At 39.8% G+C, this 25,595-nt stretch overlaps 1 protein-coding gene and 1 long non-coding RNA gene across 6 annotated transcripts in view; one reads left to right on the forward strand and one right to left on the reverse strand.

Annotated features, from left to right (window-relative positions):
• The window catches only part of LOC139101392 (lachesin), a 111,876-nt gene that overhangs the window by 24,438 nt on the left and 61,843 nt on the right, over positions 1-25,595 (forward strand). The gene's annotated exons all lie outside the window — the stretch shown is intronic.
• Positions 20,264-25,595, reverse strand: part of LOC139101394 (uncharacterized) — a 99,347-nt gene continuing 94,015 nt past the window's right edge. Inside the window, exons 7-8 of one of the 4 annotated variants that reach the window (XR_011545543.1) lie at positions 23,434-25,116; positions 20,264-23,342 (exon numbers count right to left, since the gene is read on the reverse strand). This is a non-coding gene — a long non-coding RNA (uncharacterized lncRNA). Of the gene's footprint in view, positions 25,117-25,595 lie in introns of all 4 variants that reach the window. The other 3 variants (XR_011545544.1, XR_011545542.1, XR_011545541.1) reach the window with 3 other exon arrangements.

Below are 25,595 nucleotides of genomic sequence, written 5' to 3' on the forward strand. Positions count from 1 at the left end.
ATTACGTTCTTTACAACCATTTGTCTTTATGCCTTGGACTGCGTAAAAAAATGTAAGCGTGCTTATAAGATAAAAAAAATCAGCACGTAATATATTTTTGCTACCGTCAACTGTGCATCTCGTCAAAGAGCAACGCAAGATCAACATCGTTCTTGAAGTTACGTGAGCGGTCCCGTAATCAGCGGAAGACCTCGTCTCACGTCCGAAGTCAATGTTTGTGAACCTCAGACAAAGTCTTAACTGCGAGCAATTTCGAAATAGTTGAGTGATCCTAATTCCGTCAGATCAATTTAGCAGCGGATCCCTAATTTGCACGAGGAGCAAGACAGGATAATTCGATTACCGATGTCCCTCAGCTCGTCCGTTGCCTAAAAACGCGATACGTGAGCTTGAATTGCGTCGATCACGTGAGCAACGAACTGTTTTATATTTATTTAGATAAAACTTTCGCGTGCAGAGCAGGGAAGCAAGTTTCAGGGATGTGAGGCGATGGGATTCTTCGCGTTACAATTTTAAAGCGACGCGCGGACTTTCTCGGCTTTATCCCGAAACCACGAGGTCACAAGACGCAACGGCAAAATCCTGAAGAAAAACAACCCTCTCTCTCCGGCCTGAAACCGCACTCAAAAATCTCCCAAATCCTTAAGTCCTCCTAAGAAAACATCCATGGCTTAGCGTGGATCTACCGTCAACCTCGTTTACGCGACAAATTCTACGTTGAGAAAATGAGAAAAGAGAGAGAGAGAAAGAGAGAAAGAGAAAGAGATATTACTCAATCAAGATAAGAAAATGAAAAGTTGCAAATCGTGAAAAACTATTTGACAATATTATAAACATTGATAATGCTATTTACAACACGTTTGTATTAATAAATTAATAAATAGCTAGAAGTTTTATAAATTTAGTGCATGTTTTAAAATATCAACATCAGAATTAATATATTTGCACTTTTATGTACTATATAAAATAAATGTATAAAATTAATTTTAAAAAATTATTTTTAAAAATGCAGATATGTTAATGTCCTTTTTTAGAACGGGAGAAAATCGGATTATGAAAATAACGTCGGATAAAAGATTTAGCTTTAAAATACGTCTGTTAAATATACATTAAATCAAAACAATTTAAGGAATAAAATTGATAATTTTTCTATTTTTACTTTATTACGTTAATTACGATAAAGAATGAAGAAAAGAAGTAATATACAACTTAAATTGTTGTCAAAAAATAAATTCCATGCGAGTTATTATTGCTGGCTGCTGAAGGTATGTCGAAGGTATATTTAAATGAATTAATATAATAATCGTTTAGGAGTTCTATAAGAACTGACGAGGTCACCAAATTGTAAATGAACTGTACGCGGCGTACGATGGACGGAGCGATGGATCAAGGAAGAAAGTAAAGTCGCCGAAAACGGATTACGTGTGACAAACACAGGGATAAGTCTTTAGACACGGAGCTAGGTATAAGGGCGTCGTGTGTCACCGACATGCAACAAGTTGCCTCCAACGGAGTCACCCCCGTGTCTCACCGCCCCGCGAATGGCGAGCCACCCCGCATTAAATCATTTTTAAACGTCCTCACGATCGCCGTCCGACTTTTATTCGGGCCGATACAAACCGAAGTCTGACGCGCGATAAATTTCTTTCTCGTCGGATTTCTTTTCCGAGAGATAAAATCCAACTATCAATTCTGACCGCGTGGATTGTTTTTCGTTGTTGGGAATATTAATATCAAATCTATTAGGTCTGACTCTGAATTATTTATATGAAAACATATGCGAAGATACAAGTGAAACAGAAGGAAATTACGAAAGTACCAAAATCATTTGTCTCTCTTTCTCTCTTTTTATCTCTTTCGTATCGAGAAGAAACTTAAGTACCAAATTCGAATATACTTGGAAGAAGAGAAGCTCTTTGGAAGTTTATCGCGTATTAGTAACGCAGACAAAAGTATGCAGAGAATTTCAGCGGGTCAGGTCGGCCTGGTCGTTAGGACTGGCCTTCCCAGTTCACCCTGAGCATGTATCAAACTGAACGGCTTCACATTTAATAACGGTCGGAGTTCGCTGTCAGGTCGGAACCGCTGTTTAGAACAACCGTTCGATTGATTGATTGATTGATCGATTGCTTGAAGCGGTAACCAACCCAATGTTGCACACAAATACGCGGACACTTATATCTATGTGTTACGCGTCGTTTAACTCCGTGTTATGCGTAAATTGTAGTACTATATTTCAGAACAAAACAAATCAGCAAGTTAAAAAAAAAAAAATAATAAAGATAATAATTTTTTTCACAATATTAACTGCCGAGAAAAACGTCAATTATTTTAAAAGCATCTCCTCTTATTTTTATAAAATTAAAAAATTTGCATTTAGCAACATTAAAAGAACATTTCTGCAAAGAAGACGTGTAAAATTTTTTTTTTTTTTCTTTTTTTCTTATTATTCTTATTTAACAAAGTAAATTTCGTGTTCTCTCCTTGCACGATATTACGCGAATAATTTGGAAATGATATCGCGATTCGAGATCATGTGGTACGCTTAATGCGGTGCATAATGGAAGCAGACGGGGATGGGAAGGGAGACGATACTCGATGTAATCCGCGGTGCACACACGTGCATACAACGAGCGCGCTGCAACTGGGCTACGGGGTTACGCCGGCGACGCGTGCGGGCGTTCTTACGAGCGATAAATCAGCGACGTGCTCGTGAAATTGAGCACGCGTGCAATCCCCCGTGTAAACACGTTAGCAGTTCATAACGTCGCGAGATCCACGGAAGCGATCAAAGCTCGGCGCTTTTCCTCCACCGTACGAGGGGTACGCGCGCGGAGCGGGCCGTTGGATTACGTCTTCCCGATATTAACCCTGCATTGTAGGAGCCCGCACGAAATGCACCCTACCACGGTGTCTCCGCGCCCGAGAGATGCGGTTGATTAATAAAATATGAGCCGCGTCGCAACGGAAAGCTCTCTCGCTGCCTTGGATTTTAAAATCCTCCTTTGTTGTGTGAGTATAATCGTTTATCGAGCGGGAGATATAAGCTCGAAAGATTTTGTTTCTTTTTACAAAAATTTTTTTCAGAATGTAATAGCTCTTGTACAAGTAATTATTTATTTTTAATTAAAATAACAGCTTAAATCATAATTAATTATTTCTGTACGGATTTTGCTATTCTTATTACGATTATTACGATTGCCTCGTAGATTTTTGATAGGCACGTAAGCATAAACGCATTATTGTTGCGACGGATCAAACCGGCAGAATGAACAGACAGAGAGAGAAAGAAAAGAGGGAAAGGGAGATTGAGAAAGTGGGCAAAAGAGCGAGATTGGATACGTTGGTTACGAGACGAGCGAGTGGCGGAGAGCCGGCATATGGAGGGTTAATGCATCAACATCAAAGTGGCTTGCCGGTACAATTATTGCACTCAACGCACTGGCCGCTACCGTCCGGCGTGCGGTTGCGCACCCTCACATAGATCGTTGAGAGATAAAACGTATACATGCGCGCTATAACGGAGCTATGAGAGGGTGCATCCAACCCGGTAAAAGAGAGAAAGAGAGGGAGCCGTATATTACATTCTTCCGCATTTAGCTGGACAGACATTAATTTGAAAAAGTAGGCGACTGTCGCACCGTACCGCGTCATGTCGCGTGCCGTACGCCGTGGTTTAGAATCTCATATCCTCGAATACGCGGCATCCGGACTTTACGCGAACGTTCAGCCGCAACTTATGCGCTTTTGACGAACGTGATTTTTCTTTTTTCCCTCGCTCGTTTCTCCATCCGTTTCCCACTGCGTGCTGCGGCAGCATTGCGTTGCCATTGCGTTGCCGTTGCATTTTTGCATTCGTCTCGCTGCACTCGAATGCGTCGCCGAGGGATTTAAGATTTCCGCGCGCGTTGTTTCTCCGCGAGAATCCGCGTTCGCGAGACTAAGCCGAGCCGGTATTAACAGCAAAATCCCAGCAAGCTCTGGTTAGAGCTGCGTGAGAGCAAACTTTTATGATTATACACGTATATAAAAATATATCTCCAAAATTATTTTTGTAATATTATCTAAAATAATTAATTTTACTTCAAGGATAATTCCGTATTCAAGTGCATCATTGTATAAATTAAAAATCTTTACGTCCGTATTTTTAATTTACGTATTTCATAATATGATTTAAAAAATGTATATTCAATAACTTATTTGCAAATCCGCGTATAAATTAACAAAACTATGTAGTTATTTCTCATTTAAGAGAGAGGCAAAGAATTTTTTACCGCAAGTAAAATTTTTTCGAATAGATTTTTTAAGTTTTAATTAACCGCCAATTCTTTTATGAGTTTTAGTGTAATGTAATTATTGTTCTTATAATTAATGCGCGCGCGATTGTAATTAATGGTATTTTCGCGAGCAAATGTGCCAGTGCCATGAAGATATAGTGAAAAGGTAAACGAAAGAGGAAGAGCAGATCCGGAGAGATGTCGGGTCATGGCGGAGCAACCGAAGGTAATTTATCATTTAGCCGTTATTTGTTATTTACGAAGTTAAGCGCTTATTTCCGCGACAGTCACGTAGTGTATTCTGTACATCACTTTGCATCTTTTATTTTGTAAAAGAATAAAAATAAAATAACTGCAAATAAAAAAAACTATAGAATTAAATATCTACTTTAAAAGAAGACGAGCATAAAATTGAACGTGCACCCGAATTTTTTGGAAAAGTGAATTATTTGGCACGCTATTATATAATTTTTACGTTACAACGTGTAAGTAGTTACGTGATATCTCATATAATTTGCTCAAAGTGTAATACGCGCTTATTCATAAACGTCGCAAGTTAATTAATCAATTCAGGCTGACTAATTAGCGGGAAACAATCGTACTTTGAAAGATAATGCAACAGTGTGGCTCGGGCGACTTCTCTCTTTCTCTCTCTTCCTCAACTAGTCGCGAAAACGACAGGAAGCAAGTTTTTCTACGCGTATCCTTGTACCTTGCATCTTGTAAGGCACACAATAAAAAAACCAAGTATCGAGTTTACAAATTTTTATACATACGTTAATGCAGAATATTTGTCATACTAGAAAAGTATCTCGCTTTTTATATTTCATTAATATTAATTAATAAGGTATTGTTATGTTGAACATTAAGTGCAAAATATATATTGTTATTTAAGTAAAGAAACTGATGCTTGTAGACAATGGCTGTTGCTTAAAACGACGTACGTCGCGAGAGAAAGAAAAATGTCCAGCGCTTCTGTGTGCCAGCTAATTTTCGTTGCTGAATATTTAACCTTGCAGAACAGAAGCAAAATAACATCGTTCTTTACGTTTAAGGCTAATTTTGACGTAAATTGTTATCGCGTATTAAAGTTGAATTAATAAATTTTTAAGTAATTTATTCCTGCTTTATACAAAAAATAATTATGTAAAATAATCTATCGTCAGTTTAAATTGTTTCTTGTTCCGTGGAAAAATAAAATTGTATGACTTTAATAAATCGAGAAAGTAAAATTAAATTATCGTGAAAATTGATATCGCTTAAACAAAATCTGTCTAGTATCGATCGTCTGGTCACTGTCCAGCTGATCATGTACCAAAATAGATAAGTGTTTTTCGCCGCGTACTTGTTTACTGTTGCGTTCAGACCTTACGCAAAGCTCGACTGCCGAATTCGCCGGGCAATCCGGTTCCTGCCGGCTCGTCGCGGTAGGGTGAGTACGTGCGTGTGTTTACGTCTGGCCGGCAGGTCCTCGCATTCTAAGTTCGCAAGGTGGAGGACGCGCGGGCAGCGGACAGCAAGAACCGGTTTGCCCGGCGAATTCGGCAGTCGAGCGAGCATTGCGTAAGATCAAAACAAAACAGTAGACTAGTACGCGGTGAAAAACGTTTAGATATTATCCAGCTTTTTTTAGCTCGTCGTTAATTAGGAATAATCGTGTGGTACTTGGACGATTCGAGCGTTACATTTCTGACTCAGTGCTAGACAGCCACGAGACGAACCGCGAATTGGCCAGCTAATTATTAAGTAACGGTGGAAATTAATTTCCACTCGAATATTATATTATTCGCGATTAAACCCCAATGTCGATTTTTTTCACGGAATGCGGTCCAATTAAACCGCGAGATTTAAGCTCGCGAGCCATAACGAACGTGGCAAATCGCAAAGAGCTGCCGGTTATTCGTGAGTTTTAACTCGTTTTCATCAGCTACGTTACGGGCACGCTCCGCCATTCGCTTTTCTCCTCACCTCCCTTTCATTTTTTACGCGATATTCCCTCCCTGTCGATTGCCGGAACTTGTTGGGACGTCGGAAGGGCGCTCGTCATTCTCGAAAGTAATTGCGCTGGGAAATGCTAAAGCGTGAAAATTGCATGTTCCACCGCCCACCCTCTCCCTTGCATCCTTTTCGTCTGGCGTTTCGCGGGGCATACGTTTGACGGTTGGCGTCGACGCGACGTAACGTTTGCACGCGTATCCCGCATTGGACACGCGTGCTAAAACTGCCGAGCGTGACGCGGCTGCAGGATGACCATGAACGGCCATTCGCAGAGAAGTATGGACCGCGCGGCGGGATATGCGGTATGGCTATGCGAGGAGATAAAAGCGGATAACGTATATTCAGAGGGATCACCGCGACGGCGGATATCGGCGCCGATGAATAATACCGGATGTATTCCTCGATATACCGCCGGCCGTTTTCGATACAGCGGCGAATCGCCGTTGTGCGGCGATCAAAAGGGAAAAAGAGAATTTAATGCGAAATGCTCGCATCTTACTTTATAGCGCGTGAATAAATCTTTCTATACTGCGAAATATTCCGTCATTGTTGAGGAAAATGATAGTGCGATTTGGCAGCGATCTTTTCGCCGTAACTTTATTTTAATCTGATAAATATCGTAACGCATTGTTATCGAGTTTCTCGATTTTCAAGCGGCAATTTTCCTAGTCCTCGCCGCAGAGGAGCATCGAGAGATGCTGGCCGCGTTCACGATCGGAAAAGCTAGGCGTTCGCGCGTGTTATACGCGAATGCTCGTAGGTTTCCCCCCCAGCGGTCGCAGAAACGAGCTCCGTCCCACCCGTCTCGCTCGTTTAATCCAGGAAAGCGCTTGGTGTCCTCGCTAATAGGATTAGGCGGATCCGCGAAGTTTCCTCCCGGAAACGGAATGACCGCGGTGGATGTAAACGCCGACGAAATTTGCGGGGGATTTCTGGAGCCGCGCCTGCTCATCGTTCGAGAAACCAGATATTTCGATTCGCCGAACGATGCCAGATGCTCGTTAAACGGATACAATTCCAGTCGCCTGAGCACGGGACACCGAGGTGTCCTCGATCTTAATTTTCACGACAGACGGACGCGCGAGCTCGGAATCTATTTTTCTTATTATGTTTAAACTCCGCAGTAGAAAAACCGGGATTTAAAATACGAGGCACGGAATATCGTAGCCTAAGGACGACTTTGGCGTTCAAAATTTTGCTAAAATTGTGGCAATTCGACCTTCTTACGAAAAGTGAAGGTGGAATGTAATTCCGACTTCGACCTTCGCGGATTTCGGCGGCGGGATAACGCGAGAGTTGCCGCCAAAACTATCCGACGGCGGGTTTGTAACGTTCGCCGGTGCCCGCTGTCTCTGTAATGCGACCACTTACGAACGTGCAGCCGGCAGCTATGCAGTTTAATACTTGCAAGTGTTTCTTGCAAGCGGCGGCATACCGCGCATACTGTGCTCCCTTTCACCCCCCTTAGCTCTCTCTCTTTCTTCGCGGGGGGAGGGAAGGAGGGAGGGGAGAGGGTTATTCCATTTCGCTAGAATAAACCGGCGAAGGGTGGAATTTTCTTGCGGTAACCGCGAATCGACTTACACGCTGTTGAAGTAAGAATACGGTTTAGCTGTGCATAAAGGAAGGAAGAACAACGTTTAATTCGCTTTCTTGCCGGTACAAGCCCTGATTCACCGCGATGCGTGGAATTATTGTGACTTTTGCGAGCCGGAAACTTCTGTGAAGGGAGAACACGTTTTCAGGAATCTTCTGTAGGGGCACTTAAAAAATTTCCGTATTTCAGGAGTGTTACGTAAATATTCTTTATACTTGAGAGAAGAGTATTACCTACGGAATCTGAAGATTATTCGACTTTAATCCTTGTACCTTAAAATATATCATTTTTGCCGACATAAATTGAAAAAAAAAAAAAGAGAGAAAAAAGGATGAAAAAAAGGAAGGGCAACAGAGGAGCGGCGATTGCAGCAAGGAGTGGTTTCTTTACGTGCGACATGGTCTAATTATCGGCATGACTCTGGCTAACGTACTCGATGGAACGTGGAAACGGTCAACCAATGCGAACTGACAAAGACGACGTTTAGATCTTGAGGTGCAAGTAGTCGCGAAAGAGAAGTCCGTGCAAACTCCTGCAGACAGTGCCGCAAACTCCATCGGAACATTACGCGCACGTATGTAATCGTTCGCCTAACTGTGTAACCGCCAACATACCTCGTGAAATATAGTATTATCCAAAAAAGATATTGCCTTATCTACATATTCGCATTGCGTACTCCGAGCTATCGAAAGTAGAATTAAGACTGACTTAATCGTAATGTGTTACGATACGATATCATCTAATTGCATTATTATTTCGTTAATAATTATAAACTAATTACAGACTTATGCGTTTTGAATAAATTTCTATAAATATCATTTATTGTAAATACTTTAAAAATTTCGAATTCAAAATTAAGTAGTAATATTTCGAAGATAAAGATATTTTCTTTTACTTGGAAATAAAAAAGAAATAAGACGTGGCAAATGCCACAGAAAACACTTTAACTGACAGTCATTGCTACAGCTATCTGCTATTTACGTAATCGTATTAGTGACGTTGATATTAGACCCGTTTTTATAACGAGCACCACGCTCTTTTGGTCAGCATCGCTGAACAGCGCTGTACGTACGGACAGTTTCAACTCGCTCGAGTGGCCGTTATATGAGGTTCTAAGCATTCCGATTCTGCTGACCGTTGCAATCCTCCGCCTCCAACCCTGTTTCCGCCACCCGTTCCGTTCAGCACTCTGGTACAAGACCCACCCTCTTCAAGCTACGTGGTTCGCCTTTAAACCACCCCATTCTCGCGCTCGTTCGTTCCGCGACTCTTCCTCGCGCTTACTCTCATTTAGCGACTTCCCAACCTTTCCTATGTGATTCGATCTTCTGCTTGCTTTCTTCATCGACCACGCGCGGATCTCGTTAGCGGTGCCTTCGATTTCACTACGTATATCCGCCGCCTGGCTATCCCGTAAGAAGGAACGTGTATGGAATGATCTTTTACGAAGGACAGATTCGACGGCCGTAATTTCAAATTAAAGAATCGGAACATAAGTAAAAATTATGTGACAGACAAGTCTTAAAAAAAAATATATATATATCTATCTATACATATGTATAAATATACAATACAATATACATATGTGTATTGCATGTATAACAGAATCCAATTATTTAAGAATTTTTTATAAAAAATTTTTATTATATTGCATTAAATAAGTTTCTGCTTCAATATAGTACCCGCTTTTACGTGGCAAATAAAATTATTATATATGTATACATAAAATTGATTGTTGTATTTGTATTTACTTATTTTCCTTCTTTTACGTTTTATAAATTACGCATCTCTTATTTGTTCCTTCGACGATAAAACTTGACTCAGTTATTTGTTGCCCCCGGGAAGCACGACCCAATAAAGAGTTAAATATCCGGCAGTCCATTGCCGTTTAGTTTTCCAACATTGCCAAGAACGCGAATATCGTGATAGTACGACTGCGATTCAAAGATAATGTGATCGAGCGAGAAAGATGCCTTTTCGAAGTTATATATATATGCGATATATAGATATAGAAGCAGAGCGGAGAAAGGAAAAGAGAAACAGGGGAAAAAGAGAAGATGTTAATATTTGTAGAAAATAATATCGTTCACAAACTGTGAACAAACGATGCTTGGTAAACATGCCTGGAATTTTAAGCGAAAATCTTCTTGCTACCGCGGTTAAGAGAGAATGTAAATCTGCCGTAGTCGGGCTCGCGGATTATAATTTTCATTCCATGCCACGCGAATAGGAATTTGTACGGTGCGATAGTCAAACTTACGTAAGAATTGCATCGACCAATTACCTGCCCCGCCTCTCCTTCTGTTCTTCTACCTACTTTCTCGCGCCAAACGTCTTTGGGATAAATTTTTATGGCACTGAAAGTTTCCTCGGCGATTCTCGATTAAAACGCTTCACTCAACAATTTTACCATTACTGAAATACGCCAATCGCCGAACGAATAAGATAGAAACTATAAGAAGTTTTTAAGACGCCCGATACGTGACTGAAAATCTGCCAATATAATCACAAGATTTTGAGCTCTTGTGTAATTGCATTTGTAACAAATATAACTGAGGCACGTTTAAATAATATTTTATCTTTAAAATCCGAATTTGTAAATCTAAATATAAAATAGTAACATACATCAAAATAGAATATACACTTCTTAGTTTGATTAGATTTTAACTTCTTAAAATATATTGTTCCCGACTATAAATGGCTTCAATATTTCATTTTTTTATTAATTTATTTTTACACGACATAAATCAAGATGCGAGAAATAGAAAAATTACATATAATAGAGATATATATTTTATTTCTTAGTTGATATATTTTTGAAGATCGTTGTTACGTTTTAAAAATTTTTATTGAAATTATTTTATTGTAGGATTTGCTTTTTTTTTTTTTTATTTTTCTCTATGTATACAAGTTCTCATATTCATTTAGTTCAGAGAATGTGAAAACATAAAGTCTAATTTAATACATAGCTTCTATTAAACTCGAAATAGAAAGTTTCAGAACGAAAAGAAAGTCTATATCTCGTAAATCTTTTAGTGTAGGGCAAAGTTATTTTCTTCTTCAAATAAAAAAAAATATTTGTACCTCTTAAACATATTTCTACTGTATATAAAAAAAAAAGTTTGTAAAAAAATAAGTATTTACTACTGAATTTAATTCCGTTCTCTACAATTTATCCCTTTAATATTTTTGCATAGTCTAGATCATGCAATTACGTCCGTTTCAAAACTTTACAAAGTGAGTACAAAAATAAAAATCTTTTTGTTCTTATTGTTGTCACTGCCAAAATGTAGACAGATTCTGCGAAAGAGTTGATCGTTTTAACTTGAAGCAGTTACATCGACGGAAGTGGCCGAAGAGGGTTAGCTCGTTGCGCCAACGAAAAGAAAAACGAAAGAAAAAAATGCTACGCTGGGAAGAAACGAGCAAACGACGAAGAATAGGTACCAGAAGTCGGTGAAAACTCGTAGAACCGTCCCGATAGGATACGCCGAGTTGCACATGTATAGGGTGTCTCGAATTCTTTTTCTGATACAAGTATTAATGCATAAAAGTCTTTAAATAATAATTTTAAATATTTTAAACTAATCGGAGAAAAATATAATACACTATTATTGTAATTATTAATTGTTGTCATAATTTATCGTTATTTTCTTTTTTTTTTTTTAAATTTGCTAACGCTACAAGAAGTTAGTATCTATATATTTTAAATTAATTTCATAAAATTTTTTATACCTAATTGACTCAGACTCTTGAGTTGTCACAGAAATAAAAGCTAACAAGATAACAATTGTATTTATTTTTAAACAATGTTAAATTGACAAAACATACACCCTATATGGACGGAACAGACGAGAAAAATAGTTTACTCTTGTTTCCAATATCACTGTCTTTGATACATTGGCGTTTCAGAATAGTGCTTATTTCGCTCGATCTCGTAAAAAAAAGGAAATGGATTTTATATGTATCGCGTTAACGTTGTCTTGTAACTGAACATCCTTAATTTTAGACTATTTATTATTTATAAAACGCTAATTTTGCAAATGCATTTTTATCCGTACGAGATCAATCAATGTTCAGTTTTTAGTACTGTATAATTTTAAATATTTAGAGAGCTTAAAATTTTCAAAATAGGAAAACGTCATTAAGATTTACGTTATTATTTAAAAATAAATCATTGATAATTGAAGAAGAAAACAAAAAACAGCGAATAAAATTTTATCAGATTATTTAAGTATCGATCGGTTATAAATATTCATTAAAAAATTTCATAAGAATACAGATTTTCTTTTTCAATAAATACTAATAGATTAGTGAGACAATTTGAGTTTTTCTTGAAATTAATAAAATTTCACGTAGTTAGATTTTTGTCGTCTAACTATCAATGATAGCGCGATCTCGGAAACATCACGACAGAGCCAGTCATCCCATTGAAATCGAATTTCATCAAGTTGGAGAAGTATATCGGCAATGAAGAACTACCTCGAAACTTTTGCAAAGACTTCCCCTGTCTCTCGCTCCTTCTATTCGACTTCCGCAATTGTCACGGAACTCATCCTACTCGTAAAGTTTCTCGGCCGCGACTTTTCCGTCGCGCTGCGAAAAATATCAACGGGGGATTAGTTAACGCCGTTGCAACAATTCTGACCGCAACAAGTAGTTAGTGCGACACACTGTCACGGAGTTACGTATATGTAGCTCGGATAATATTAGTTAAGATCTACGAAACATTTGATATCGTATCGCAAAGAAAATGTCAGATGCAGAGATAGGGTCCTAATTGCAATGCATGCGCGAGAGAGAAAAAAAAAAAAAGATAAAAGATAACGGAAGTTTTCTTAAGCGGGCGGTGGCTTGTGGCAAAAAAAAAATGTATTGCAAAATTGAAAGTAAGCGACGTGAAAATTTCAAATTCAACTACAAACCAAAGTACCTTTACGAATAAATAAGCAAAAAAATAGAATTTAACATCGGAGAAAGTTATTATTTTTTAATTAATATGCGCAGAAGTTACTATACGAAAATTATATTTTTAGAATTTGTACAATATGATGGAATCACAGAGTTTTGCGCTCTATCTACGTTCCAATATTTTTCTATATATTTTGCTCGTACGAGGATTACCCGAAATGTTTTATTGCTACGGCCTGAAAGCAAACTGATGTTTTTCATTTCGCAGTATCGAACAATTTATTATCATTTGTTATTTTTCAGGGTGATATATAGTTACACACTTGATTCGTACGAGAACAATAAAAGTTTTCTTGATAATCATATTACCTGTATTTTTTTTTTCTGCAATAAGCACGCGGTCTTAAAAGAAACCAACCTTTTCCGTCTTATAACCATATTTTTTTTTTTTTATAAAACTTATACCGCATTGAATGCATTTGTAAAACATTTTCTTTCTTTTATTATTCACATACATGCGAGCTATTTTTAGTCCTGACGAAACTATTCAAACTAAGCTAATTTTTCTCTCTACGTGAAAGTTTCTTACGACTTGTACTCATACGCGAGATCGCACGCGATTGTTATCTAACCACGGGAATATGAGAATTTGTGATACACAGTTATCACCCTGCTGACACGTGTCTATCGACATCGTCAACCAGTTAGTCTCACGAGACGAGCTTATGCGAAGTTTCACAATCAGATAAATTTCGCAAACGTGCTTCCTCTGTGGCTGCCTAAGCATTCAGCCCTCCCGAGCAATCGTCGTTACGCAATTTATCAACGCGCATGCAATCAAAGACACCGTTGAAAGCAAAGGATAAAGTAAAGGAAGCGTACTTTAGACAGTGTCAAAATTCCATTTTCCCCATCATCTGCAACAACACGTTGGCATAAACTCTACTTTCCCTGTGATAGCCCCGAGGCGGCTGCTCGACACTACTTCGCTACCTAGAAAAATGTCAATTTTCGAACGTGACAGTTTTCCGATTTACTAGTAGAGTGGGTCGGTGCACTAAACGGTTTCCGCGGGGCGGAAATCGAGTGCTCGCACGACACCTCGTTTCGCCTCGCGGATGGACGGTCTCGGTGTGAACTGTCGCGCAAGGGACAGTTGGTCTTGCCTCTTTGAAGATGAAAGATCGCGCCCATTTACGGCGTAGTAAAAGATAAGATCTCAACTTCGTCCTCTCCCCCGAACAATAGAGTAAGTTTCTAGCGAAGAGATAGCCAGTTTAATTTACAACAGCTGTCCGTTATCGTATAGTTTAATTTTTAATTGTAATTTTATTAAGTTAAATAACATTTTCTCAAATTCTAAAAATGTAAAAAAATTTTACTACTTATTCAATTTAAAGTTACATTTGTAATTAACAGCCGGACAATTACGCGAAATTTATATAATTAATTATCGATGAGATATCGCGTTTGCGCACTATATTCCAAGCAAAAAAAGAAAAGAAAAAAAAAAGAAAAAAGAAAAAACTTATCTACTTCTCGCGACAAGACAGGATGAGACATGATTTATTTCGCCCACGTTACGCGACGTGTATTTCTTATCGGATAAGTTCTTGCAATCTTTAAGCGGCAAGCACGGAATCACTTTTTCACACTTATTGCCTTATCGAACTTTGAATGCCCTTGGCTGAAGAATGCAAATCAGCGGGGCTTAACTTAGATGAACCCTGTCGTCCAAGGAAAAGAGGTGTAGGGTGGAGGAATGAGAACGCGAGATGAAGCAGAGATCGTGGGAGAGAGTCAGAAGTTTCGGATTACCAAGTGCAACGCCTCCTCCTTAGAATCTAAATGTCGTGGATGGGTTAGTTTGACTTTCAATGGATTGCCAATCGGTGCAAATGTGGCGCGCCGTTGGAATACGACTATGGCACGTGCGCGGCTCGATATCCGAATATAAAATACAGCCAGCTTTAGCTGCCGTCTAATTGGATCAATTTTCTGATAAATTGCAAACGTTCATTAAAATGATTCGTTTACGCAATTGTGAATGCTCGAACAACGTCGAAGCATGCCACTCTTTCTCTATTAAACTATTTCTGTGTCGATGTAAATATATAAAATACCTGTCAGTTACGAAGTACATTTAACAGAAATCGATTTTATATCCGCAAGTATGTATCCTCTAATTTTTATCAATTACTAAAAGAAATTATGCGTGCGCGTAACGCGTGCTATTTTTTTACGAGATCCCAATTCGCGCGCGTTATTATATTTAAGGACATTAATTAATTATTATTTCTTAACAATAATTACAATTGCGTGATCTACGGCAGACGGTTTGTTGCCGGTTCACTTACATTTGTAGCTCTCGGTTAGGTTAGGGCAGGGTATTTTTTATCCTCCTTCCTTCCTTCCTTCCTTCCCTTCTTTTTTGCTTCCGTGGCAGTAATCCAGAATAGAAGACAATAATCCAAAATAGAAGACAGTAATCCAAATTATCCTGACGTGTAGCACTTGAAATCGCTTGACACTATATTACCCTGCTCGCGACGATTATTTACGGTTTAAATTAGGAAACGCGACGAACGATCATCCGTCGAATAAATTTGTCCTCTCAATATTCGTCGCGTTGCTTACTTTCATCCCGGTCTTTCACTCGAGTCGTCCAATCTCGGCGCAAAAAAGCTGGCTGCGACGTAAAGTGAGGTTACTTTTGATTTCGGTCTTTCGATTTCCGTCGGCAGAATGAACAAGGCCGAAAATCTAAGCTAAGCGGCGAATAAAACGTGTCCCCGCGCACTTTGTATTCCTCCGGTTCATCAAAAATGACTTGCCCGAAACGGAATGAGAACCCCTGCCGCGACGAAAAAGACGAGCGAGGTGTAACTACTGTTGACGAAATCCCGCGCACCGACAATGACAATCGCCGGAGCCGGCCGAAAAAAATTGTAATGGAAGCGAGCCGGTCGGAAATGCCCGATCGCGGTGGAGTGATACACGTAATACCCGTCGGACGCTCCGTGGCGCTAGCGGCCGGCCCGCTATGTTCTTGTCGTTCCGATGCACTTTTCGAGCCACGAAACGAAGTACAGAACGATGAGTGGAATAGCTCAGATGTGCAAATTATGATCGTTCGTCTTCGAGTCGTCGACGACGACGCACACTCGTATGCGATACTTTCCTATCCGCGGTCGAAAAATACGCGTAATTGCGGAGCGATCACCTACACGTCCTCACGCCCGAGGCTCCGCAATTGGACTGACCGTTAGAGGTTTCGGCGCTTAGAGAGAAAGAGAGATCCGAGTAAAAAAATGAGACAGCAATAGGTCCGATCGTCGCTGTCCTTCTCGCGCGGAATAATACACGTAATACACGTCGGACGCTCCGTGGCGTTAGCGGTCGGTTCACTACGCAACCTTGTCGTTCCGGAACGCTTTTTTCGACGCACGAAACAAGCCTCAAAACGATGAGTGGAATAGCTCAGGTGTGGAAATTATGATCGTTCGTTTTCGAGTCGTCGACGACGACGCACACTCGTATGCGATACTTTCCTATCCGCGGTCGAAAAATACGCGTAATTGCGGAGCGATTACTTACACGTCCTCACGCCCGAATCTCCGCAACCAGACTGAAGTGATCGTCAGAGATTTCGGCCCTTGGAGGAAAAGAGAGATCCGAGTAAAAAAAGTGAGACGGGAATATGTCCGATTGTCGCTGTCCTTCTCGCGCCGAGTTCTCGGAAACCCCGAGCTCGACGCTGAGTTCTGCTTACGTTTTTTTATCTCACAGAGCTCGGAGCGTCTTGCTTTAAAACAAAAGACCGATTCTGTCCGACACTCGAGTATATTTTTACGCTGATTCCGAGACCTAACTATCATTTTCGAGCTTCCAGATCGTCGTCGTTATTAAATTCCGATTCAAGCAAGCCTCAAAAATAATCCAATAATCCGAAGATTTTTCTGTTGAAACTGTTGGCGTAAAAGCTACGTTAGTTATACGCTTTATTAAGAAAGAAAAGGCACGCGAGGAGCCGTGTATTTACAACTACAAGACATCTACCGCGACGTATGTCCGTCCATCCTGCGAGATATCTCGGTACGATTTTCTGCCGAGAGACGAAAAGGAGTTTGAAGGTTCCCCTCGATTCTCTCGGCCCCGACAGGCTACGTCCTGCATCACAATACTTCTCCAATTTCCTGAGCAAAAGTTACGAGACACGTTCCATCATGACGTCACGGGAACAAAGCTCTTTCTCTCTCCCCCTAGCTACTTGCTCACTTTTCGTTCCCGCAAGCCCTCAAGACCGTATAGTTAGTTACTCCTTTCGTTCCTTCTCATAGCTAGCAGAACGAGAAGACGATAGTGGGGATAAATAACCATTCCGGATAAACTAAGTTTCCGCACGCCGCGTCGCAACGACGGAACGTCTAAAGATCGAGGAACGACGACTGCGGCTACGACTTTCACTCGACGCCGTTCGATCGTTAATCGAATGGAGGCTCGATTCGTCTTGCTTTCAATCTGTTCGTCTAGTTCCTGATACAATAGATTCGGATATGCAAAAATAAGGGCCAAGTTCGCGGCTCAATGTTTAATTTTCGTTATGCGGAGAACTCGCTGTGCGGGAAGGAATTAAAAGCGGGAAGGAAACTTTTAAGCCGGAAATGTTTTACAAAAATATTCAAGTATTAAAAAAAAATAAATATCAATTAAAAAAAAAAAAAAAAAAAAAAAAAAGTTATAAATTTAATTCGAAAGATGTATTTAATCGTTGCATAAAATAATTTATAATATTTCATAATACTCTTTCACGTTAATTAATTTTTTTTATAATTTTACGTAACGACAGGCATACAACTTGCGTTTAAAAAATTTCCACGTTTTAATCATTGTAGAAGAAAAAAAATACTTGTATCTAATAGTGGGCAAATTAATTGTGACTCTAAGAGTTTCTTAACGAAAATCTACTTATATGCAGTAAAAGTGCAATCAGCCTGATCGCTAATGCACCCTCACGGCCGATGCGCGGCAGTTACGTGTCGTCTAAATGGAATTTGCAATTATCCAGCTCGGGGAAGATCCTAGACCCAGTATCAAGGTTCTTGATACCGGGAGATGGCCCTTTGGTTTGCCCGATCCAACCTAGGAAAACCGCTCGTAAGATGCTTGTGGTTACGTCGCTGATAAAGGAACGGACGGACAAGGTAGAAATGGAAGGGTATGCGGTTGAGGGATGTTCCTGAGGCAAGTTCTTAAAAGCAGTTACCGTATATAGTCGTCGTCGTCGTAAATCGATTTTCTATATGTTACGTATGTGCCTACAACGAGATTGTCTATTTTAATATCCAAGTTCAATGAGATCTCGCAAATAGTATTTAATTACGCATTCGCGTGATAATACGCTGCTGCTATCTTGAGATATTATCACGTAATAGAAGATCATCACGAGAGAATTAAGACCACCAGAGGCGGCGTCGCTTAATGAAGCTACGCGACGTCTTTGTCGTCGTCGTCGCATAGCGAATATGGGCTGCACGCATTTGCGAGCAGCGCACAAATTTATTAATATTAGAATCCAACTTGCAAGAAGGGGTCGCGCTGTATCGCATGTACAGTTTCGTAATAAGGACGAGACCCGCTCAAGCTCGATGTTCGCGGAAGGAGCGACGGAGGGAGAAACGTCGTCGGCGATGAGAGGGAGGCTAACTGCCGGGCGTGGACTATGCGCACCACGTGTAATTAGCAATGTTCCGGGGTATAGGGACTCGACTTTAATGGAGCGCGTCGCATTAACCCCGGCATTTGCACGTCAGGCACGAAGATCGAGTGGAGTCGCGCGCCCGCCGCTTCTTTTTCGACTGGCAACAAACGGATCCGTAGGATATCTCGTCGACTATCGCGCGGAAAGTCATCTACGAAGATCATTACCGAGCTAAAAAATTTAAGATGCATCCTTGACATTAATTATCAGCGATTCAACGCGCGAGGCGCAAACGTCGCTGATCGCAGCGCAGCTACAAGTCCTGATCGTAGATATTTCGGTCAATTCGTGAAAAAAGTATAGCGAAAAGCGAGGACTGGGAACGAAATAGACGCGAAATTTATAAGAACCGCGGATAAATGCGAATAATAATCTTGAAATTTTACCAGGCGCAAGTAGAATACTAGAGAAATGTGGAGACAAAAGGAAGCGACGGATGCGCGAAAACGTGTTGCAGGGCATTCGGTTGCTGCGCTGTGTTGCAAAGTTATACGGTGTAAGTGCCGAGCTATATTACCTGGCCTGAGGGGTCTAACGCATTCAATTTGCGCAGGTGTTTCTTGCTACTTTCTCAATATTCGACGGCATAGCGGGGCACGGCTACGCTATTTCCCCGTGGCAGTAAACTCAGTTTTATTATTGATAGTCCGGCATTCGAGATAGCGTTCTCTTTCCTCTTCTCGAGGAAATGGTATCCTTGCCGCGCGCTCAACGAGCGACCTGAGCCCAATGACTCGTTCATGCGTAAGACGGGATCGATATGCGCAAAACGCATACTACTTCCTATTTTTTATTCACGTTTCTTCCTGTTTATTAAATTATTGCCAAACGGATGTTATTGTTTCTCCGGTGTACTTTTTTAAATTTCTAACAATACCGCTTTATATTGTTTGCCGCAAAATTCGCACATTTTAGATAAACGTTGCAACAAAGCGAGAGAAGCGGAGTTGCAACTGTTGATACGATGTTATTATACGTTTCAAAAATTCTTGAGAAGTAAAAAAAAAAAAAAAGTAACTTTGCAAACGAAATATTATTTGTGTGCTTCCTCCCTTATGTTTCGCTGACATTTTCATAAAAATCTTAATACAATCGTACGTGATCTACAATTGTGATTTCATTTCTCCGTCGCGAGAAGCACTGCCATCCTCGGAATAGTTAACAAAGGACAAAACAAAATACGAAACGCAATCCTTGTAAAGGCAATTAAAAAATATTACAAGAGACCCTTGCTTGGAATTCGCAATGCCTCGCGATTCTCCAACCGGTTCTGCGCAAAATAAATATGCTAATTTCGGTCATAAAATTTCCGACGGCGAAATTCCGCTGAATTCATTTGCGGACTTTTCCGTGGAGAGTATACGTTTCTGTACTTCCTCCCTTTCGCGCAGAGCTGCGTCGCGAAGTGTGATATATTAGGGCGCTTTTGCACAAAGAACGAATTACGTTCGCACTTATACGACATCCTGTAGACGTTCTAGGCTGATCATAATCCTTACGACTGTAGTGAATTAGCATTCAAGTGTATCTCGACTAATAAATTTTATTGCTCGACAGAACTCGAGGTATCTACGCGAAAAAAAAAAATTCTAATTTAAAAAGACCCCAAGTATCGACGATATTAAAGATATTAATTTAAAAAAATTTTTGATTGGCGATATCAAAACGTTATTTTTGAGAGAAAAAATTTTTTTATAATTCGATACGTAAAATAAAAAAAGCAGTTTTAAACGGTTAAATCTAAGGGACATTTAACGAAGATTCCTTCAACTACTTCGTATTCGACGCGACGCGATAGAGCGCATCTCGCTTACCGTAAATACGCATGGAAATTGTAGAAAGCGATTAAGTAGCATTCGAGAGACCGAGTTAGCTAACTCCATTAGCATTCAAGGGACATGCTTTGTGACGTCTCCTAATTTAATAGCGCCCACAGTTTAACTAGAAGCTACGACATTTCGACAGCGACGATAGTTATGATAATAGTGCGAAAACGAATGCCAATGGGCTTGTGCGCAAGTATGATTGGTATTCGGTATCGATAAGCAGGTGTGATATATCGTCCCGTGATATTAATCGTCATTTATGTTGGCACAGGTGGTACGATATAATAGAACAAACTATCTAATCAATAATTCTGCATTAAAATATATCATTACTCCACATATGTTAGGTCCATTAACGTAAGCCTAATAACGATATGAAAATGTCATATGTTAACAACCGATTTTGCAAAAGAAATAATATGAATGTTGTACCTTACTTAATAAATATATAAACGATCGTGAAACGCTAAAATACCTCGTTCTCCGACTGTCCCATATTTTCTTTTCATAGAAGATAACACATTTTGAATTTTCCACTTCTCAGTACCTCGTTCCTACCTAGCGCATCTTCGAAGAGATAAGCTCGAGGAAAAAAGTCACGTTCGCGCGGTTTATCCGATTTTCTCTTTTGTACCGCCAGCGTGTCACCGCCGATTCCTTGACAAAGAGAAGCGAGCAAGGGCACGAGGCAAAAAACTGTCTCCTCCAACACTTTCCGGATACTACCAACACTTTCGGTGCGACGGTTTCGTGTTAAACGCTTCCGGTCGCTTCGCGCGATCGACGATGGCTCGCCGAGCTCGGCAGATATTTTAATGGAAGTTCGAACTCGACTTAAGATATTTTGCCCGAGCGGCGCGAGGCCGCCGAAGTGTTCATAATGAGATGTTAATGGAGTAGCCGAGGAAAAAAAGTCTGTCACTCGTCACGTCACGGTATCGACAGGTCTCTCTCGCAGCTCGGGATCCCTTCGGACTTCCCTTTTCGTCTCCGCCCTCTCGATGCTTCTTGGGTTCGACTTCTTTATACTGTGGAACGGCAAGCATTTTCACCCTCTCTTCCTCCCATATCCTTCGATCAAAAAGAACGATAAAGGAGGAGGAGAAGAAGGAGGGAAGCCTATAATCCATTTTGTCTACCGCAGACTTCGCAAATGAACTTTGCTTAAAAACCCTTTCTAGTAGGACCGGCTAACCAGGTCGATCGACATAATCTTGCATCGGAGGCGAAATCCCGCGGATCGGAAAGAGGAAGGTCACGTGGACTAATATTTTTTGATCCTAATAAGAATAGATGACAGTCGCTAAAAGTGCAAAGTCTCCCGTCATTTTTTAACAATTATCGGCTCTGTTCGTCGCTTCGGCCACGCCACGAGACGTCTCATATCTAACGATAATGATCTATGATAAGGCGACATGGATGTAACGAGCAAGTTGCCGATGTTCATTAAATCTATGATTAAGCCTCTCTGGCCGGAGCTAGTAGTCCCTACCCTCCGAGAAAAATCGTTCATCAAGGTTATTTTAACTAAACTTCATAGACATATATGAAAATTGCATTTAGAACAAATAAGCATGTAGTTTAAGGCTATTTAAAATTAGAATCTGGTTAAATCAAATTATTACGATTTGCGGGTGTTGGTCAAATCGATATCACTTTATTTTAGGCCTTAAAATAGACTGTCGTATTGATTTCACGCGAAAGTTTTAACTTGACGACGAAGCTTTCTATAAGTAACGTCGAAAGGGAATTCCGATGCAGCGATTTGCACTGATCGCCGAGATCAAGGCGTGTTTTGTAAAAAGATATTATTACGCCTTTCTTTGGAACAAAGTTTTAAATATATTAAATTTGCACGATGGCCGCGATACTGACATGTAACGTGAAAAATAACATAAATGAAATGCAGGGAAATATATTTGATGTGGACAGCGCGATACAAGTTTGGTAGTTGTGAGTATCTTTAGCGAATATTTGATGACCCCAGGGATGCGCTGTCTAACTTATAACTACGAAATAGCATCGACGAGAACGGCAGAAACGCGTTATCATTTTGAGTTGTGCCTAAACTTTCCGTTTAATACATTTATTTTTGTCAATCTTATACGCAAAATTTCGATTGCTTAAAAATAAAAAATAGTATAAAAGATCTTAAAAAGATATGTACCTAGAAAATTTAAGATACTAGAAGAAACTATGCGCGCACTATTTTTTAACAGCCCCAATTACAAAGTACGCAAAAAAAATCATGCGACTTACCAATCTGCATGAGCGTCAGCGGAGTTGTGGATTTCTGCCGGTGTCTGTAACATAAAGAGGAAAATATTAATGTAGACGTGCCAGTTAGTTCGTAAGTTTAACAAAAAAAAGTAAAAGATTTTTCTTTTAATTTAATTTAAAAAATTGATATTTACCTATAAGTTGCTCCGCCGATGCATGATGCCCGTCCCGGGCCTGCTCCTCCTCTCAGATGGGACGTGTCGAGTCATCCTTCCGCGCACAAGTCACTCGCGAACACCCCGACCGTGATTTTACTCGCGAAAATTACTTATCACTTTCGCGCGTTTCTGTCCGGCACTCGCGTATAAAATAAAATCGTGTCAAAAAATTGCGACCGAATACTGAACGAACTCCCGGAACGACCGACGAACCGGCTGCGGTTCGTATAATTATCAATACCGGCGGTGACGGCACTTTCAATGACGGCGGTGAATGCAGCTGCGTTGATCTGTAACAAAAAGAAATATATAATTAATTGTAGAGATTCTACAAATACGTAATTAAAAATAAATGTTTCACTACGACAAGCTACTAGTTCTGTGTATCAAAAGACTAATTCTTACTCTTGGAGTTGCTCCATTGATGCACGATGCCTTTTCCGAGGCCTCTTCCTCCTCTCAAAATATCAGACCTCCTGATTAAAGTGTCTAGCTTCCTTCCAGAGATTGACCTTCGTCCTTGCGCTGCGTTACCTGCAACAAAAGTCCGGATAATTAAGTAAAATTATCTGTATAACACTTCGCCTCAGAGAATCACGATCGTAAATGTAAGGATATAACTTACTTATACGGATAACGCGGCTGCTGCGTATGTGCGTAACGCGGCTCTCGTACACGTGCTTCTCGCTCGACCGCTAGTGAAGGACAAAGAGAGGGAAGCTCGCGCGCGGCACATACGCCGCTCACCTTTACCTCCCTCCACCCCGGCTACCTGTCCGTCACTCTATCTCTCTTTCTCTCACCTCTATACAATTTATACTGTACGAATACTGTACGGTATCCATTCTGTAATAAAAAGAAATATGTATATAAATTATATTTCTTTCTTTTTATTACAGATTTAATAAACGGCAGCAATAGAATCGATTATCAGCTAATTCAGACGTCACATCAATTTTTACAGATAGAAATAATATAACATTCTTCTGTCAGCGTGTGTGTGCGCGTGCAAAATTTTGATTACAATTTATTTATTAAATTCGAAAATGTTCGTACTAAGTAATAACCCAATAATAAAAATGCTCGCGTTAAATTACGTCATTTAATTTTATGCTCCCTTTACGGACGTGAGAGATCGGTATTTGCCTTCAAATGCAAATCGATACATTTTATAGCTCCACGAAGAATAATAAAATGTTTCTTCTGTTAATTCAAACGAAAGGCGTTTTTACGTCTGAGCTATTGCCATTCAATTATATTTTAACGATACACATAAAATATTAATTTAAATAATCGAAGGGATAAATCTTGCCATATCGAGATAACGAGAAGGAAATTAACTGACGGTGATCGTATTAACGTAACCAATGATAACCACTGTTACAACTACAGGCGCATATCAGTTACTTGCGTCAGCTCGTATCGCAATCTGACCTTTCCGACGCTTGCGTTACTCGACGACGTAACTCTTCAGTTGTGTTATTTATTATGAAATAGAATTCCGAAGTCTCACTCCTCGACTTTTTGCCAGGTAATTTTCACAGTCGACGGAAAACGATCTTACGAGCGCGCCGACGACGATACGAGGAGAGGATGTCTCGTCGATTCGGCGCGAAGTCGTTTCTTCCTGACGAACTCGTAAAAGCGAGACCAAGGGTCGTAAACCCGCCCCAGAGAAGATCGGACGGAGTCACTGAATATTCACGAATTTGCCGACCTACACGCCGCGCTTCGCCGTAGTACACCGGAGTAACCCACGTGTGCGCGCGTGTCTTACATATTCCGTATCCACATAGATGGGCCTCTTTCGATGCTTCTGTTGCGAGCAGAGTTGAACTTTGCAGGCATCAGAGCTCTCGGGGATACCGAATCCAAGAGAAATAGCTAGTTTCTAATTTAATCGCTTTCTCATTCATATGTCAGCTTGATTTTGCTCGAGTAATGAAGACTCCTGATTGTGCTAACCAAATTTAATTAATGACCCGCCACTCGTTTACAACGTTAAGAAAAAAATATATATACGAGTGAAAATAGACTTTTAAAGTTATTACTATTAAAAATGTTAAAAAATTTTTATAAATTTATGTTTAGTAAGATGATTTAACTTCTGGAGAAATCGCAGATAAATATTCCGAAATTCAATCATGTTTATATGTAATTTATTTAACTAGAAAAAACTATGCTGTGAGCGCGCTATTTTTTAAGAGACTATTACAAACTACAAAAAAAAAAATTATGTGACTTACCAATCGGCATGAACGAAGTAAGAAAGTGGAGAACTTCAGCGGCGTTGCAGTTTTGCTAGTAACTGTAACATAAAATGAAAAACATTAATGTAGCATAAGTTCTAAAAAATAACAATAGTTTCGATAGTCTAGACACATATTTTTTGAATATAGATAATATCTATAATGAAAAATGAATAATTGAAACACAATATTTTTTAAAATCAAAAGACGAATATTATATTTCAATATTTCAAAAGTCGCTGTTACCTTCAATATCAAAGAATTGATTGAAAAAAATAAAAAGATTCTACTGAAAACTCTGAGATAGAAAAAAAAATTTACAAATTACTTCAACGATTTTTTAAATAAAAATGTCGAGCAATTCTGAAATTTTTCTCCTTAAAAAGTGGATAAGGAAATTATGCAACATGTAGTAAAATTTAGATAATTAGAATTTCACAAAAGCGCGCAATTTGCATATATCAGTTCGCTCGTCATTTACGCGTGCATCAAGATGGCACGTCCGACATTTATTCAGGGAACTGTTTTTCATCCTCTC

This window comes from Cardiocondyla obscurior, linkage group LG03 (assembly GCF_019399895.1).
Source record: "Cardiocondyla obscurior isolate alpha-2009 linkage group LG03, Cobs3.1, whole genome shotgun sequence".
Classification (NCBI taxonomy): domain Eukaryota; kingdom Metazoa; phylum Arthropoda; class Insecta; order Hymenoptera; family Formicidae; genus Cardiocondyla; species Cardiocondyla obscurior.